General features: G+C 37.4%; 1 protein-coding gene across 1 annotated transcript in view; it reads right to left on the bottom strand.

Moving 5' to 3' along the window:
• Window positions 1–13,322, bottom strand: part of RIMS2 (regulating synaptic membrane exocytosis 2) — a 635,932-nt gene that overhangs the window by 375,954 nt on the left and 246,656 nt on the right. The window lies entirely within an intron of this gene.

Below are 13,322 nucleotides of genomic sequence, written 5' to 3'. Positions count from 1 at the left end.
AATACAGAATAATACTAAGTCATTTAGGAGAAAATAACTCCTAACACTTGCTGATAAAGAAAAAATAAATTAATCTAATTTTACTAAAAATTATAGGGCTTCACTGGTGGCGCAGTGGTTGAGAGTCCGCCTGCCGATGCAGGGGACACAGGTTCGTGCCCCGGTCCGGGAGGATCCCGCGTGCCGCGGAGCGGCTAGGCCCATGAGCCATGCCTGCTGAGCCTGTGCGTCCGGAGCCTGCGTGTCCGGAGCCTGTGCTCCGCAACGGGAGAGGCCACAACAGTGAGAGGCCCGCATACCGCAAAAAAAAAAAAAAAATTATAGGCTATGAATGAATTCAGAAGTTGCTGCTCTTGACTTTGCACCCAGTTTAAGAGGCATGAAACATAAAATTCTATTTATATCCTTTTTTAGACCAGGTAATTTTTTTATGGTCCACTGGCAAGAACAATTTTGATATTGAATGTCACACCACAATGCACTATATAAAATACTCTTATATAGTAAAATGGTGGGACATTTTAATAGGCTTCAAATAGCAAGAGTTTATACTCATGCTCTATCTCAACCCTAAGTAGCATAAATCCTAGTTCAACTATGTGTTATCTCAGACTTTAACTGCATTTTCATAGCAAAGTTTTGTTTCTTAACTAATCAATCTGTCTATATCGCTTTTCTTTAAGTTAACTTATCATATAAATTCCCAAGCATTACGTACAATACATATGTCAATAATATACTGATTTTCAATATGAAGGCTACTACAATACTCCTTTCATTCATTTATTCAACAAATTTCTACTGGTGGTCATCTTTCCCACCATGTAGAACAGCTGAATAGTGAAAACCATTTTGGAGAGACCAAAGAATAGAATAGATAGGCTGAGAAATAGAAAAAAAGATGCTGAGATACAGTTTGTAGTATTTGAATCCATAACTCTAATTATTCATAAAGTCTATCCTCATTCTTTTCCTGGGGTTCTTTCTGTCAGACATCCCAATATCCTTATAATTCATCCCCCCTTTTCCTTAAGCTATTTTATTATTCCATTCATTCAGTTTTTCAACAACTGTTCACTGAGCACACTACGTATCAATTTCTATGTGAGGTGCTAGGAATACATTGATGAAGAAGATACACATGACTCTTGCATCATGAAATTTGTTTAATTTGTTCAATTCCTCCCTTACTTTTGTAGAGAAAATTTTCAATGTCTTATAGTTGTTAACCACCACTTTTAAAATGCTTTTTAAAAGGTCAACATTTACCAGTGCAATGGCGTTCTTCTGTTAATGAAGCCAATAATTTACTTCTTGAGTGCACAAAGAAACTTGGAATTCAAAATGACTAAAATTAATTTTAAAGCACAGTCATTTCATGTAAAAGAAAAGTCATGCTTCACAGCATGACATATAAAATATACCTCTGTATCTGTATTATTCTGTCATTTTTGGTTCTTCTTAAAATAACTATACTAACTTTTGAAATAGATGTTGCTTTTTTACCAGATATTATTTTCTTTTTTGAATTCACGTATTCAGTGACTATGAGCCCCCTAGTAGATGGCAAATGAAACAAAAATTTTGTACAGGTTACACATAATCAGTTAAAACACATTTTCATTTTATAGCACCTTGCTGATGAAATATTTATTGCAAAAGTTTTTTAAATTACCGAATAATAAAATACATAAATAGTTCTATGTTTACACTATGCAATAAATGACAATACCACTGTAGGAAAAACATCCAGACTACTTTCCATACATTGTACAAGATTGTTCAGCCTCTATTTCTTGCACATATTTCATACGCACCTATCTAAATTTTCTAAAGTCTCACACAAACCTTGATTCCTGCATCTCAAATGCTAAAGAATGAGCCATGACAAAGCTGGCCTGTACGCCAAAGGGTAAGTGGGGCAGCAATGTCAAATACCTCTCACACCACCACCAGAGACCTTTCAATCACACTTCATTTTGTCAGCGAGCACTGTGCGTCCTGTCCTTAAAAATGTTCATTACCTTGTATCCGAAAAGTTGGGGAAAAGATAGATTATTGCTGGCTGTATTTCAGATGAGAACTCTGTTCACTGCACATGAATCCCACACAGAATGAAGTCATGTCAGAAGCTATAAGTACCAGGTGGAGACCTATCAAACTCAACCCAGCTTATAATGCAACGCTTAATAAAATATTTCATATAAAAAAATCCAGGACAAATGCCAACCTATGCAGGCTGCCAGGAGAGCAGGTGTAAACTGGACTGTCCTGGGCAAACTGGCATGCATTGCAATTCTACTTATAGGTCACTTAAATGAAAGAAACTTGACAATGGTTCAAGCTTAATTCAATGGAAATTGGAATACTCTCTTCTTTCACCTAAATATTGACATTAAAACTATTAAAATGACTTATTCCGAGTGAACAGCCTATCTGACTTCTACACAGTCAAACCAATTCTCATATGTTAAACATCCTTTTTAAAATAAGTCATAGTTTGTCTTCAGGTACTCATATCATATTCTTAAAAATAAAGACATCTCTTCAGTGTTCGCTATATGAGAACATGCCATTATATATCTTCATGTCTACTGATTGATCGTTCTGCCAATAAAAGACAAAGATGCTACAGAAATGACACTGGTCACGTCAAAGCCATTAGTATTACAGTTTGCACTCATTCAGCATCTGCACCAACCATTTATTGAATGTGCATAAATTACTGGAAGTGCCACCCAATATCTAGTCATCTTTGTTGCCTTGTTGTTTCATCTGATATTCTAAAAATTATAGAAGGAATATCTAGGAATAAAGGTTATAAGGCCACTGGCTTCCATGTTATTAAGATTCTTTTTCTCCTAAGGCAACCATCGGAATTTTACCTTTTCTAGTTCCTTGGCTATTTATAGTCTAATCTCTTTCTTAACTATACGTTGTTTCCTTTTAAAAATTATTTCCCTTTACATCTCTTTATCTACCTCCTCTAATCTTCATGTTAGTTTTCCCTCGCCACATACCCCATATAACCATTTTGAATAAGATTCATAAGAATTATGTCACCGTTTCATCGGACAGCTCATAGAAACAATCCACATAGTCTGTACATCATATGTAATCCACACTTAGTAAACTCTAAATATAATTGGTTTGATTCTAGGTCTACTATCAGCATTCTATAAATATGGACATCTCTGAATCTATTAAAAAGAGCCATTGTTGAAAGATTATGAAGAAAAATCATCCACTTCTGATGCAATTTCACAACAAATCTTAAGTATTTAATACCAATAAAATTTCAATGAAACTAGCAATCTTAAAATGTAGGAAACATAAGAGAAGATCTTAAAGGTTCTCATCACAAGAAAAAAAATGTATAACCAAGTGAGGTGATGGGTGTTAACCAAACTTATTGTGGAAATCATTTTGCAGTATATACATATATCAAATCACATTGCACACAAATTAATGCAATGTTGCACATCAATTATATTTCAATAAAATTGGGAAGTTTTTAATTTAAACAATTTAATGTAGCAATTATGCACATAATTCCCTTTTAATTTTTTATTGAAATATAATTTACATTCAGTAAAAAGTATACAAATCTTAAGTGCAACACTACAATAGCTATTGACAAATATATACAACTAGTAATCCATATCCCTCTCAAGACACAGAACATTTCCATCACTCCAGGAAGTTTCCCCAACAAAAGCATTGTTATGATTTCTTACACTGAAGATTTGTTTTGTCTCTTGTTGACCTTAATATACGTGGAATCGTATATTATATACTCTTTAATGTCTAGATTCTCTCACTCAGCACAATGGTTTTGAGACATCCGTGTTTCTGTGCATGTAAATAGTTCTCTAGTTTTATTAATGAACAATACTTTTATTTGAATTTACCAAAATTTGTTTATCCATTCACCTGATTGGTGGACATGTGGGAAGTTTCCATTTGGGGGCTACTAAGAACAAAGCTGCGATAAACCTTAATACACAAGTATTTTTGTACACATATGATTCCATTTTTCTTAGGTAAATACCTAAAAATAGAATTACTGGGGCACAAGACAAGTGTATATTTAATTTTATAAGAAACTGTCAAACACTTTTCCAAAACACCTGTACCATTTTACATGTTTTAAACTCTCACCAGCAAAGTATTAGAGATCCAGTAGCTCCAAATCTTCACAGATGTTAAGTGATATCAGGTTTTTCATTGTTTTTTTTTTAATTGTAATTTTCCAAGTGAGTGCATCAAAGTATCTCATGGTTATCATGCTTTGCATCTCCCAAATGACTAAAGACATAGGACATTTTTCCTTTGTTTATTAGCCATTTGTGTATTTCTGTTGTGGAGAAAATACTTTTGCACTTTTTAGGGTTATTTTTTATTTCTATTATTTAAATGTAAGTGCTCTTTATATTCTTTTTAAGCTACATGTATTGCAAATATTTTCTCCTGAAATTTCTTGAAGTATAATTTGGTTATACATTTTCTTAGTATCTTTGATGAACAAAGTTTTAATTTTGATGATGTCTATTTTGTCATTTTTTTGCCTTTTATAATTAGCACTTCTTGTGTTTATCTCAAAATCCTTGCCTACGTCATGAAGATAGTCTCCTCTGGCTCCTCCTAGCAGCTTTATAGTTTTAGCCCAAAGCAAGGTCACAACAATTTTCTTCTATATTTTCTTCTAGAAGTTTTATACTTTTAATTTTTATATTTATAGCTATGATCCATTTTGGGGGTTTTTTAATGGTAAAAAAGCAAGCTTCAAATTTCATTTTTTAAATGGATATTCATTGTTACAGTACAATCTGCTTTCAGTCTTCTTCTCCTTTCTGTCCTTTCTCTGTTTAATTGCCGTTGTACCTTTGTTGAAAATTAGTTGTCAGTATGAGTGGGTACATATTACAGACTCTCCATTGTCTTCTATTATCTTCTAAGCATTTTTAAGTAACAAGAAAAAAGGATTATATATTTACCCATGTATTTATCACTGCCATTGTTCTTCATTTCTTGTGTAGATACATATATCTATCTGGTATAATTTTCCTTCTGCCTAGAGGACTCTGTTCATCATTTCCTACAATGCAGTTACACTGGTGATGAATTTTTTCAGCATTTGTATATCTGAAAAGGTATTTTTGCCTTCATTTTTCAAAGATTTTCACTGCTATAAAATACTGGTTGATGGCTTATTTATTGTTTTTAAATCTCTTAGTACTTTAAAGACATTTGTTTCATTCTCATCTCTCTTACATTGTTCCCAACAAGAAATCTGCTGTCATCTTTATCTTTGTAAGCATGTCTATACATATAAACATGTCTTTTTTCTCTGACTGATTTTAAGATTGCTTCTCTATTACTTATTTTATGAAACTGGATTATGATATGCCTTAGTGTAGCTTTCTTCATGTTTCTTGTATTTGGAGTTTGTAGACCTTCTCAGAGCTAAAGATTTGTAGTTTTATGAAATCTGAAAAAATTCTGACAATCATTTCTTTACATTTTTCTTTGTACTCTGCATGCTCTCCTCCCCCTTCAAGGACATGTATATTAACTGCTTGATATTGTCCCTTAGTTGATGATTCTCTTTCACTTTTTAAATTATTTTATTCATTTTTTAATTCTGTGTTTCAATTTGGATCATTTCTATTGGTTTGTCTTCAAATCCACTAATCTTTTCTTCTTCAATACCTAAACTTCCATTATCCCCATCAAGTGCATTTTTCATTTCCAATATTATAATTCTCATCTCATTTTAGCATTAGATCATTTTAGCATTTATTTTCAAATATTACATATTTCTACTTAACTTTTAAAATTATATGGAATACAATTATAGTAACTTTTTTAACGTTCTTGCCTGCTCATTCTAATATCTGTGTCACTTCTGGATTGGTGTCCAGTGTCTGATTACTTTCTAACTATTGATTGTGCTTTCGGGCTGTTTTGCCTGGTTATTTTTGACTGAATGCCAAACACTGCGACTTTTATCTTGTTGGGTGCTGGATATTTTTGTATTCCTATAAATCTTCTTGAACTTTGTTCTGGGAGGCAATTAAGTTACTTGGAAACAGGCTGATCCTTTCAGGTCTTGTTTTTATGATTTGTTATTCTGTCTGAGAGCAGTACCCAGTTTAGCATTGATTATTCCCCACTGCTGAGGCAAGACTTTCCAAAATACTCTACCCAGAGTTCCAGGAATCTTGAGGTTTTCTAGTCTGGCTGCTGGGAACAGACACTATTCTTGGTCCTGTGTGAATGCAGGCCAGTGTTTCTCTAATCATTTTGGATGATTCTTTCCCTGGCCTCAAGTAGTTTCTTCACATGCATGTCCCAATCATTCCTCCACTGAATACACAAGAATTATCTGTAGATCTCCAGGATATCTTGCTGTTCAGCTCTCTCCTCTCTGGTACTCTTTCTAGAAAACTCCAGCTGCCTTGGTCTCCCCATACCCTCAGAACTGTCTCCTCAACTCAGGAAGACCTCTGGGCTCTGCCTATACTCCTCTCCCTTGCAACATCCTGGAAACTCTCAAAGCAGTATGCTAAGGCAATCATAAGGCTCGCTTTATTTCCCATTTCTCAGGTATTATTCTCCTCTGTTGCCTGATGCCCAATTTCTTAAAAACCATTGTTTCAAATAGTTTGTCTATTTTTACAGATGTTTTGGGCAAAAAGGTAAATCGAGGCCCTATTATTCCATCTATACATATAGCAGAAGTCTTGAACATATATTTTAATTATTACTTTTACTTTAAAATAATCAAATGCTCACAAAGATACCTGGAAGGTCAACAGTAACAGAGAATAAAGAAATGATGGTTATTACCAAACTGTTAACTATTCATTATACAAGTTTTAACTTGCTTTAAAGCTTTACACTTTCGATCTAAGATAATCGGTTTATATTGTATTACTCTCTTGTCATCACTTACACCTGGTAGCATTTTTCACCATCTAACAAAATGCACTGAGATGTAATTTAGTCATATGACTTTTTTGTTTTTCACTCTTGTCTAATTAAAATTCCAGACAAAATCATAATATAGACTCTCAGTACTTTCATTGTGTCATTATTTTTTTTTTTTTTTTTTTTTTTTTTTGCGGTACACGGGCCTCTCACCGTTGTGGCCTCTCCCCCTGCGGAGCACAGGCTCCCGACGCGCAGGCTCAGCGGCCATGGCTCACGGACCCAGCCACTCCGCGGCATGCGGGATCCTCCCGGACCGGGGCACGAACCCGCGTCCCCTGCATCGGCAGGCGGACTCCCAACCACTGCGCCACCAGGGAAGCCCCATTGTGTCATTATTTAAGCAGTAAAATGCAGAAATAAATACTTAAGAATCTGTAATGCCTATAAAATATTGTTTCTTTGTAGTGATGCTTCTTAAAAATGCTTCATAGTCCATTAACAGCAGGTAACTCTGTTACTTTTTCCTATCACTTTTAAACTTTTGTTTCACAATAGAATAAGGACGTAGGGAAAATAGCATAAGAAATATTACATAGTAATACAGTTATAAGATCACAGTGAAAATGTTCTTAGTGAAGATTTAACCTAATATTGCCAATATATTCAATTATAAATATGAATCATGGTGAAATTATTTGGCCATGTGGTAACAAGTAATATCTATACCGAAATTCAATAAATATTTGTTGAATAAACTAATTATAATAATGAGTTTAATATGAATGAATACAATCCTCTACTAATAGAACACAAGACTATCAATTATAGGAGAGGAAGAAAAAATGGAAGAGAATGCTTCCAAGTTTATACCATGGCAGAAGACCTTAAAATACAACATAAATAATTTTAGACCTGGAGGTCTTTTCAAGATCTTGGAGAACACCTTTCCTATTTCAGAGATCGAAAAGTAAACACAAAGAAAAGATATACATCTACAAATGCTAACAGTAAAGGGAAGAAGTTAGAACAGGACCTATATCTTCTAACTTCCAGTTTTTGTATCTCTTCCACCATACAAATTAGTCAAAATATTTCTTACTTTTTAACTTCTCCCAACATTCTAGGAAGTGCTAAATAAATAAATAGTAAAATGTTACATGAAAGAAAAAAACAAATAGCTGTTTCCTAAATTTCATTAATTTTCAACTTTGGAAAATATGAGCATCCAACTTTTAAATAATTCCAAATGTATAAAACATCAACTCAATGTTGCAGAACAGTTTTACTTTGGTTTTTCTGTAATTTTTTAACAAAATAATATTGTTTTAAAAATGGCTATTTCACCCACCCTCCTCTAAATCCCATCTTAGTTCCTCTAACCCAGTGGTTCACAGCCCTCTTCCAGGCCAAAGCCTCTTTGTAAAACAAATTCTTTGTAACATCCCCTTTACTACTCTGAAAAGGAAATCCAGAGGAAAAAATGTCCTAAGAATTCACATAATTTTTAAGACATATATATATTCCTAACTCTATAATAAAAGGAAAAATAAATAATTTATAAAAAATAAAATATATTTAAGTAAGTAAATGCTCAGGCACAACAACCCAAGATGTCATAATAAAGGAGTCAGATACTTACACCTACATGGATGTGGTCAACCTGTGCCCCACTCAGTAAATGTGTCAAAACAGTATACTCAAATGTGGAATGATGTTGCCTCTAAGAACCACAAAGGTCCACTAAGTGTTATGCCTCTTAGTGACGGAGCTACAAAGGACAACTGCCACTGAGCTATTAAAGGACACTGGTGTTTCCCTCCCTAATATATCTCTAGATGCCTTTGTGCTTTGCTACTGGTCTCCACTAGTAAGTAGTATTGGCATCACTCGGCAGTTTGTTAAAAACACAGATTCTCGGGTACTACCTCAGACCTATCAAATTCAAATCTATATTTTAATAAGATCGTCAGGTTATATGGATGTAAATTAAAGGCTGAGAAACCACTGGGCACTCCTGGGGCACATAGTAAGGGAGAGGGTAAACAAACTGCACATAACAAAAAAAGTGGTTACTTCAATATGTATTTTGAAATTAAAAAAAACATATTTGAAAATCTCTAACAATATTTTGTATCTCAGTTGATAATAAACATTTGTCATTTTTATGAATAAATGAATTAAGTAAATACTCATTAACTCAAAGCTAAGGTCTAGAGCCAACTTGGTATTCATTCACTCAGTAAATACTAAAGGTCTATGTGTAAAGCACTGTGCTTTACTTCTATGAGAGAAGTAAAAAGTCATCCAACAGGTCAAAACCACTGCAGTATATAGTTAAAGATTAAACTAAAGCTCCTAAAAAGAAGGAAATGTAACACACTCTTCTCTCAAACATACTTCTAGGTTCATAGATTTAAATTTAATTAAAGCAAAGTTTCTCTTTTTGAGGCCACTGGTTTCTGAATGGTACTGAAGAACAAATTACTAATAATACTTTAAACTGGAGTTATATTTTTTATGAGATGCTCCATTTTACTGTCCAAGTCAAATACTGCTGAAAGACCCATTGTGGTAAGAAAGGAGAAAAACATGGGGAGAGAGAGACAAAGACAGAGAGAGAGAAAGAGAGAGAGAGGAGCGGGAGGTAAGGCTAACAAGAAAAAAGGCTTAACTGAAGTAATTTAAATAGTAACAAAAGAAAATGAGCAAAGAAAGGAGAAATTTCAACACCACTAAGAGAACTAACTACTTACTCTCTTGGGCAAGAAAAGGCAAATTTTTTTGTAAAGGGTCATAAAGTAAATATTTTAGGCTACGAAGACCATATAACATGGTCTCTTGCAGCTACTCAACTCTTATAACTACAATGGTAGCTGAAAGCAGCCATAGATAATAAGTAAACTAATAGATGTGACTGTGTTCCAATAAAACTTTATTTACAAAAGACAGATGGCACAGATTTGGTGCCAGGGATGTAGTTTGCTGATCCCTTGCTCTAGGGGAAACAATTCAAAAGGTTCAAAGATACAGGCCTAATAAATTAATATAGAATCTGCATTTAAAAAATAATAAACCATAGGCTCTTTCTTGCTGATGATAAGGGGAATTAAATTAGTCTTGAAGAGAAAGTACTTTCCAAATAAAACTTTATACAATTATAACCAGTTACATTTTCTAGGCATAACTACCAAATCTGATATTAAGCTCTAACTTCTTCCCTGACTAAAAGTAATTCTTATTAACAAAAGAAGCTATTGGTCTGACTTGTATTAGGTTCAGAAAGCAAGGAGTCATGAAAGTGTGCATTTACTAGTTACAGCTGTCAAAGGCACAAGGCAAAAGAAAAAAAGGAACTACTACACCTTGCTTCCAGATTCTACTGTTTATTCAGGCTAGTAGTTTGTCATTGAAAGAACCATTAAGAGATAATATTGAAAGAAATATATTTGTTCTTATTACCACCTTCTTCAAAGATTAGAGATATGCTTCTAGCTTCCCTACAGTGATGAATTAATTACTCGAAAATTTGTTGTATTTATTTCTAACATCCGTAACCTCCTGACAATATGCACTCCAAAACTTACTAATTGATTATGTGATTCAGTGTTTTAGTATTTCCTTTTTTCTTCCCAAACTTACCTCTCTAAAGTCCAAAGGAAACTATCTCATGCAGCTATCTAGTTTTTGAAGGAGTCTGTTCCCATTATCCATTTTATTGTCATTCATGCATTTAAAATCCTATCTCCACTTGTTATCATCTATTTTTTTCACCCAAGCTCATATACCTTGACCATTTCACTTGCCATTTTACAAGTTTTCTTGATTTCTAAAGTCCTTGTGTAGCAGACACTGTTACTGTCTTAACCCACGTTGCCGTATCCTTCACTGTTCCCCACATAGCAATGTTTGCTTACTGTATTTTTAATATTCTGCCTGAGTGCTTTCTCTGGCACAGGAGTATGCTTGAGCAATGAGTTCTAGAGAGTTAACAACCCCAGGAACAGCCCTAGACCAATGGCAAAGGAAAGTTATGGATAAATATCCCCAGCCTCCTTGCCCATTATATGGGATAACTTTGAGGTCGTGATACCGGGTCTCCCAAAAGTCCCGGTAAGATTAAGACACAGCTGCTGAAATTACCTGCTCTTGAATGCATCCAATATTCTTTCTCTTAACTGGATCATTTCCCACTTCCCTACAGGTAAGTGCCTGGGATTGCCTTCCATATAAACTACCCGCTCTCAAATCTTTGTGTGCTTAAGGTGGTCCTCAATCTAAGATGGTCCTCTAACCTTAAAATTCCTGGGTTCCTGAGATATTGCACTGAGACGAGTTCATAGCACACCAGCCATGAAATCACCAACTGTTTTGCCCAAAGGTAGGATTACATTGTTTCACTTTTGCTAGTTTTCAAAAGATCTGGCACAGCCATCATTTTATTATTCTCCCAAGACATAGCAGCACACCAGAGCGATGGCTTTAGCCACCCTCTAAAGTGACTCCCAGTTACCTTACCTGTCATAACTGAGTGCTCACGTAATAGGAGCGGGTATGCCTCGCACCAAGCCGCGCACAGGAGAGGCTGGGACGCTGGTGTGGGGTGGGGCACGGACGCAGGGGCGCGGTCCAGTCGGTAGCTGGCCTCGCTCAGGTTCTTCAGGCTCAGCTGAGCCCCTCTCCCAACCCCGCGTACCTGAAGGCTCACAGCCCTCCAGTTCTTGGCCAACGCTCCCCTCGTTTGGGTTTGGGGCTTGAGCTTTTCCATCCCCAGCACCTGGCAGGGTGTTGGGCCAGGGAAGCCTGATCAAGTGGCCAACAGTGGCTGGAGGGCAGCACCACCCCGCCCAGCGCCGGACCTCAGGCCAGCAGCCAGAGTCCAGGCTCCGAAGAAAGGCAGGTAAGGGCTGTCGCTGTGTGAATGGGCGGGGGTCAGTTGCCCTCAAGTTGGAGGAGAGTCTACATCACAAAACCTAACTCAACTTTTGTTACTAAGGGACTCGTGTTGAGCAAAATCTGATGTCAACTTTGAAGGAGAGATTTGTTCTTTGCCTTCAAATTGTAATCGGGGCGGGGCGGGCAGGCAGCCCTTAGCATTCCACCCTTAATACCTGGCCAGCGCGTGGCCGTCACGAGGCCTTAGAACAGCGGTTAGAGGTCCCGCTCTGCCAGCAGTCAGCCTCGCAGTGATCCTCCGGGCAGAAAGTGCCGTGAGCGGTGGATCGTGGCCTTCTCCCCAGGGCTCGAGGCCCTCCAGCCTCCACGCTGGTGGGTGAGCTGGGGGGCCCAGGACAGGCTGAGGGCTGTGCCCTGCAAAGTTCCAGAGCCCTTGCCATGGCTGCCCACTGGCTGGGCCCAGGCCTTGACCTAATGGCGGCGGCAGTCTCCACGGGTCCCAGTCAATGGAGGCCTCAGCACCGGGATTATATGCACACTGCCACTAAGGTAACAGCTTCAATCAGCTTCAGTCTGTCCATTCAAGTTTTGAAAATTGGTACAGCTTAGATCAGTTGTCTAACTCCCTAAGAGGTGGCCGGAGGTCAGGGGTAAGTTGCAAGAACACTGCACATCACTAGTTCAGGTCCACCTCTACGGCTGGGGCTCTTCTCAAAGAAGGACAATTGTTGCGAGCTGGGAATTCACCTGACAGATATTTGCTACAAGTGATTCGCTCCAGTTTAAGTGAAAAGCCCGAGAGCCAGCTGGGTCCTGGGCACTTGGCTCCCTCAGTGATGACGGCTGGGCAGGGTCTGATAACCCGGCCCTGAGGGCACCACCAGCTGAGATCTGCCTCTTCAGCCAGGCCTGGGCACTGGCAGGAGGACCCAGACTGGGTGCTGGATGAACGCTCCCAGGCAGGGTAACGGCCCGCGCAGGGACCCCCTCCTCTTAGCCAGGGCCTGGACCCTGGAGGGAGAAACTTGAGCCTTGGGACTTTGCCCTTTCTTGTCAGAACGGGAAGAACATTCATTTTGGTGGAGGTTTATAGGAACATTGTTACCTGACCATGACCTGACCTCAAGAACAAAGGTTCTGACACCAGGAAGTTTGACAACTAACTACACCCCTCCCTCACATTTCCTATAAAAGGGTTTTGCTGAAAGCTTACGGGGAGTTCGGGGTTTGGGGGGCCTGAGCCACCCGTCTCCTTGCATGACCCTACAATATACCTTTCTCCGCTCCAAACTGACGTTTTGGTACTTTTTGGCCTCACTGTGCGTCGGGCACACAGACTTGCATTCGATAACGCTCAGGACCCACCATCCTATAAGTACAGTTTAGATTTGTTTTTCCACAAAATGCATGACTTTCTACTTGTTCACGTGTAAATGTGTCTGCCAATTCTAGATAACAAACATAGTGTAAACCAGATTTTGTTTTTAATTTAA

This window comes from Orcinus orca, chromosome 17 (assembly GCF_937001465.1).
Source record: "Orcinus orca chromosome 17, mOrcOrc1.1, whole genome shotgun sequence".
NCBI lineage: Eukaryota > Metazoa > Chordata > Mammalia > Artiodactyla > Delphinidae > Orcinus > Orcinus orca.
The sequence above is the reverse complement of the archived record's forward strand: the minus strand, read 5'-3'. Positions and strand labels throughout refer to the sequence as shown.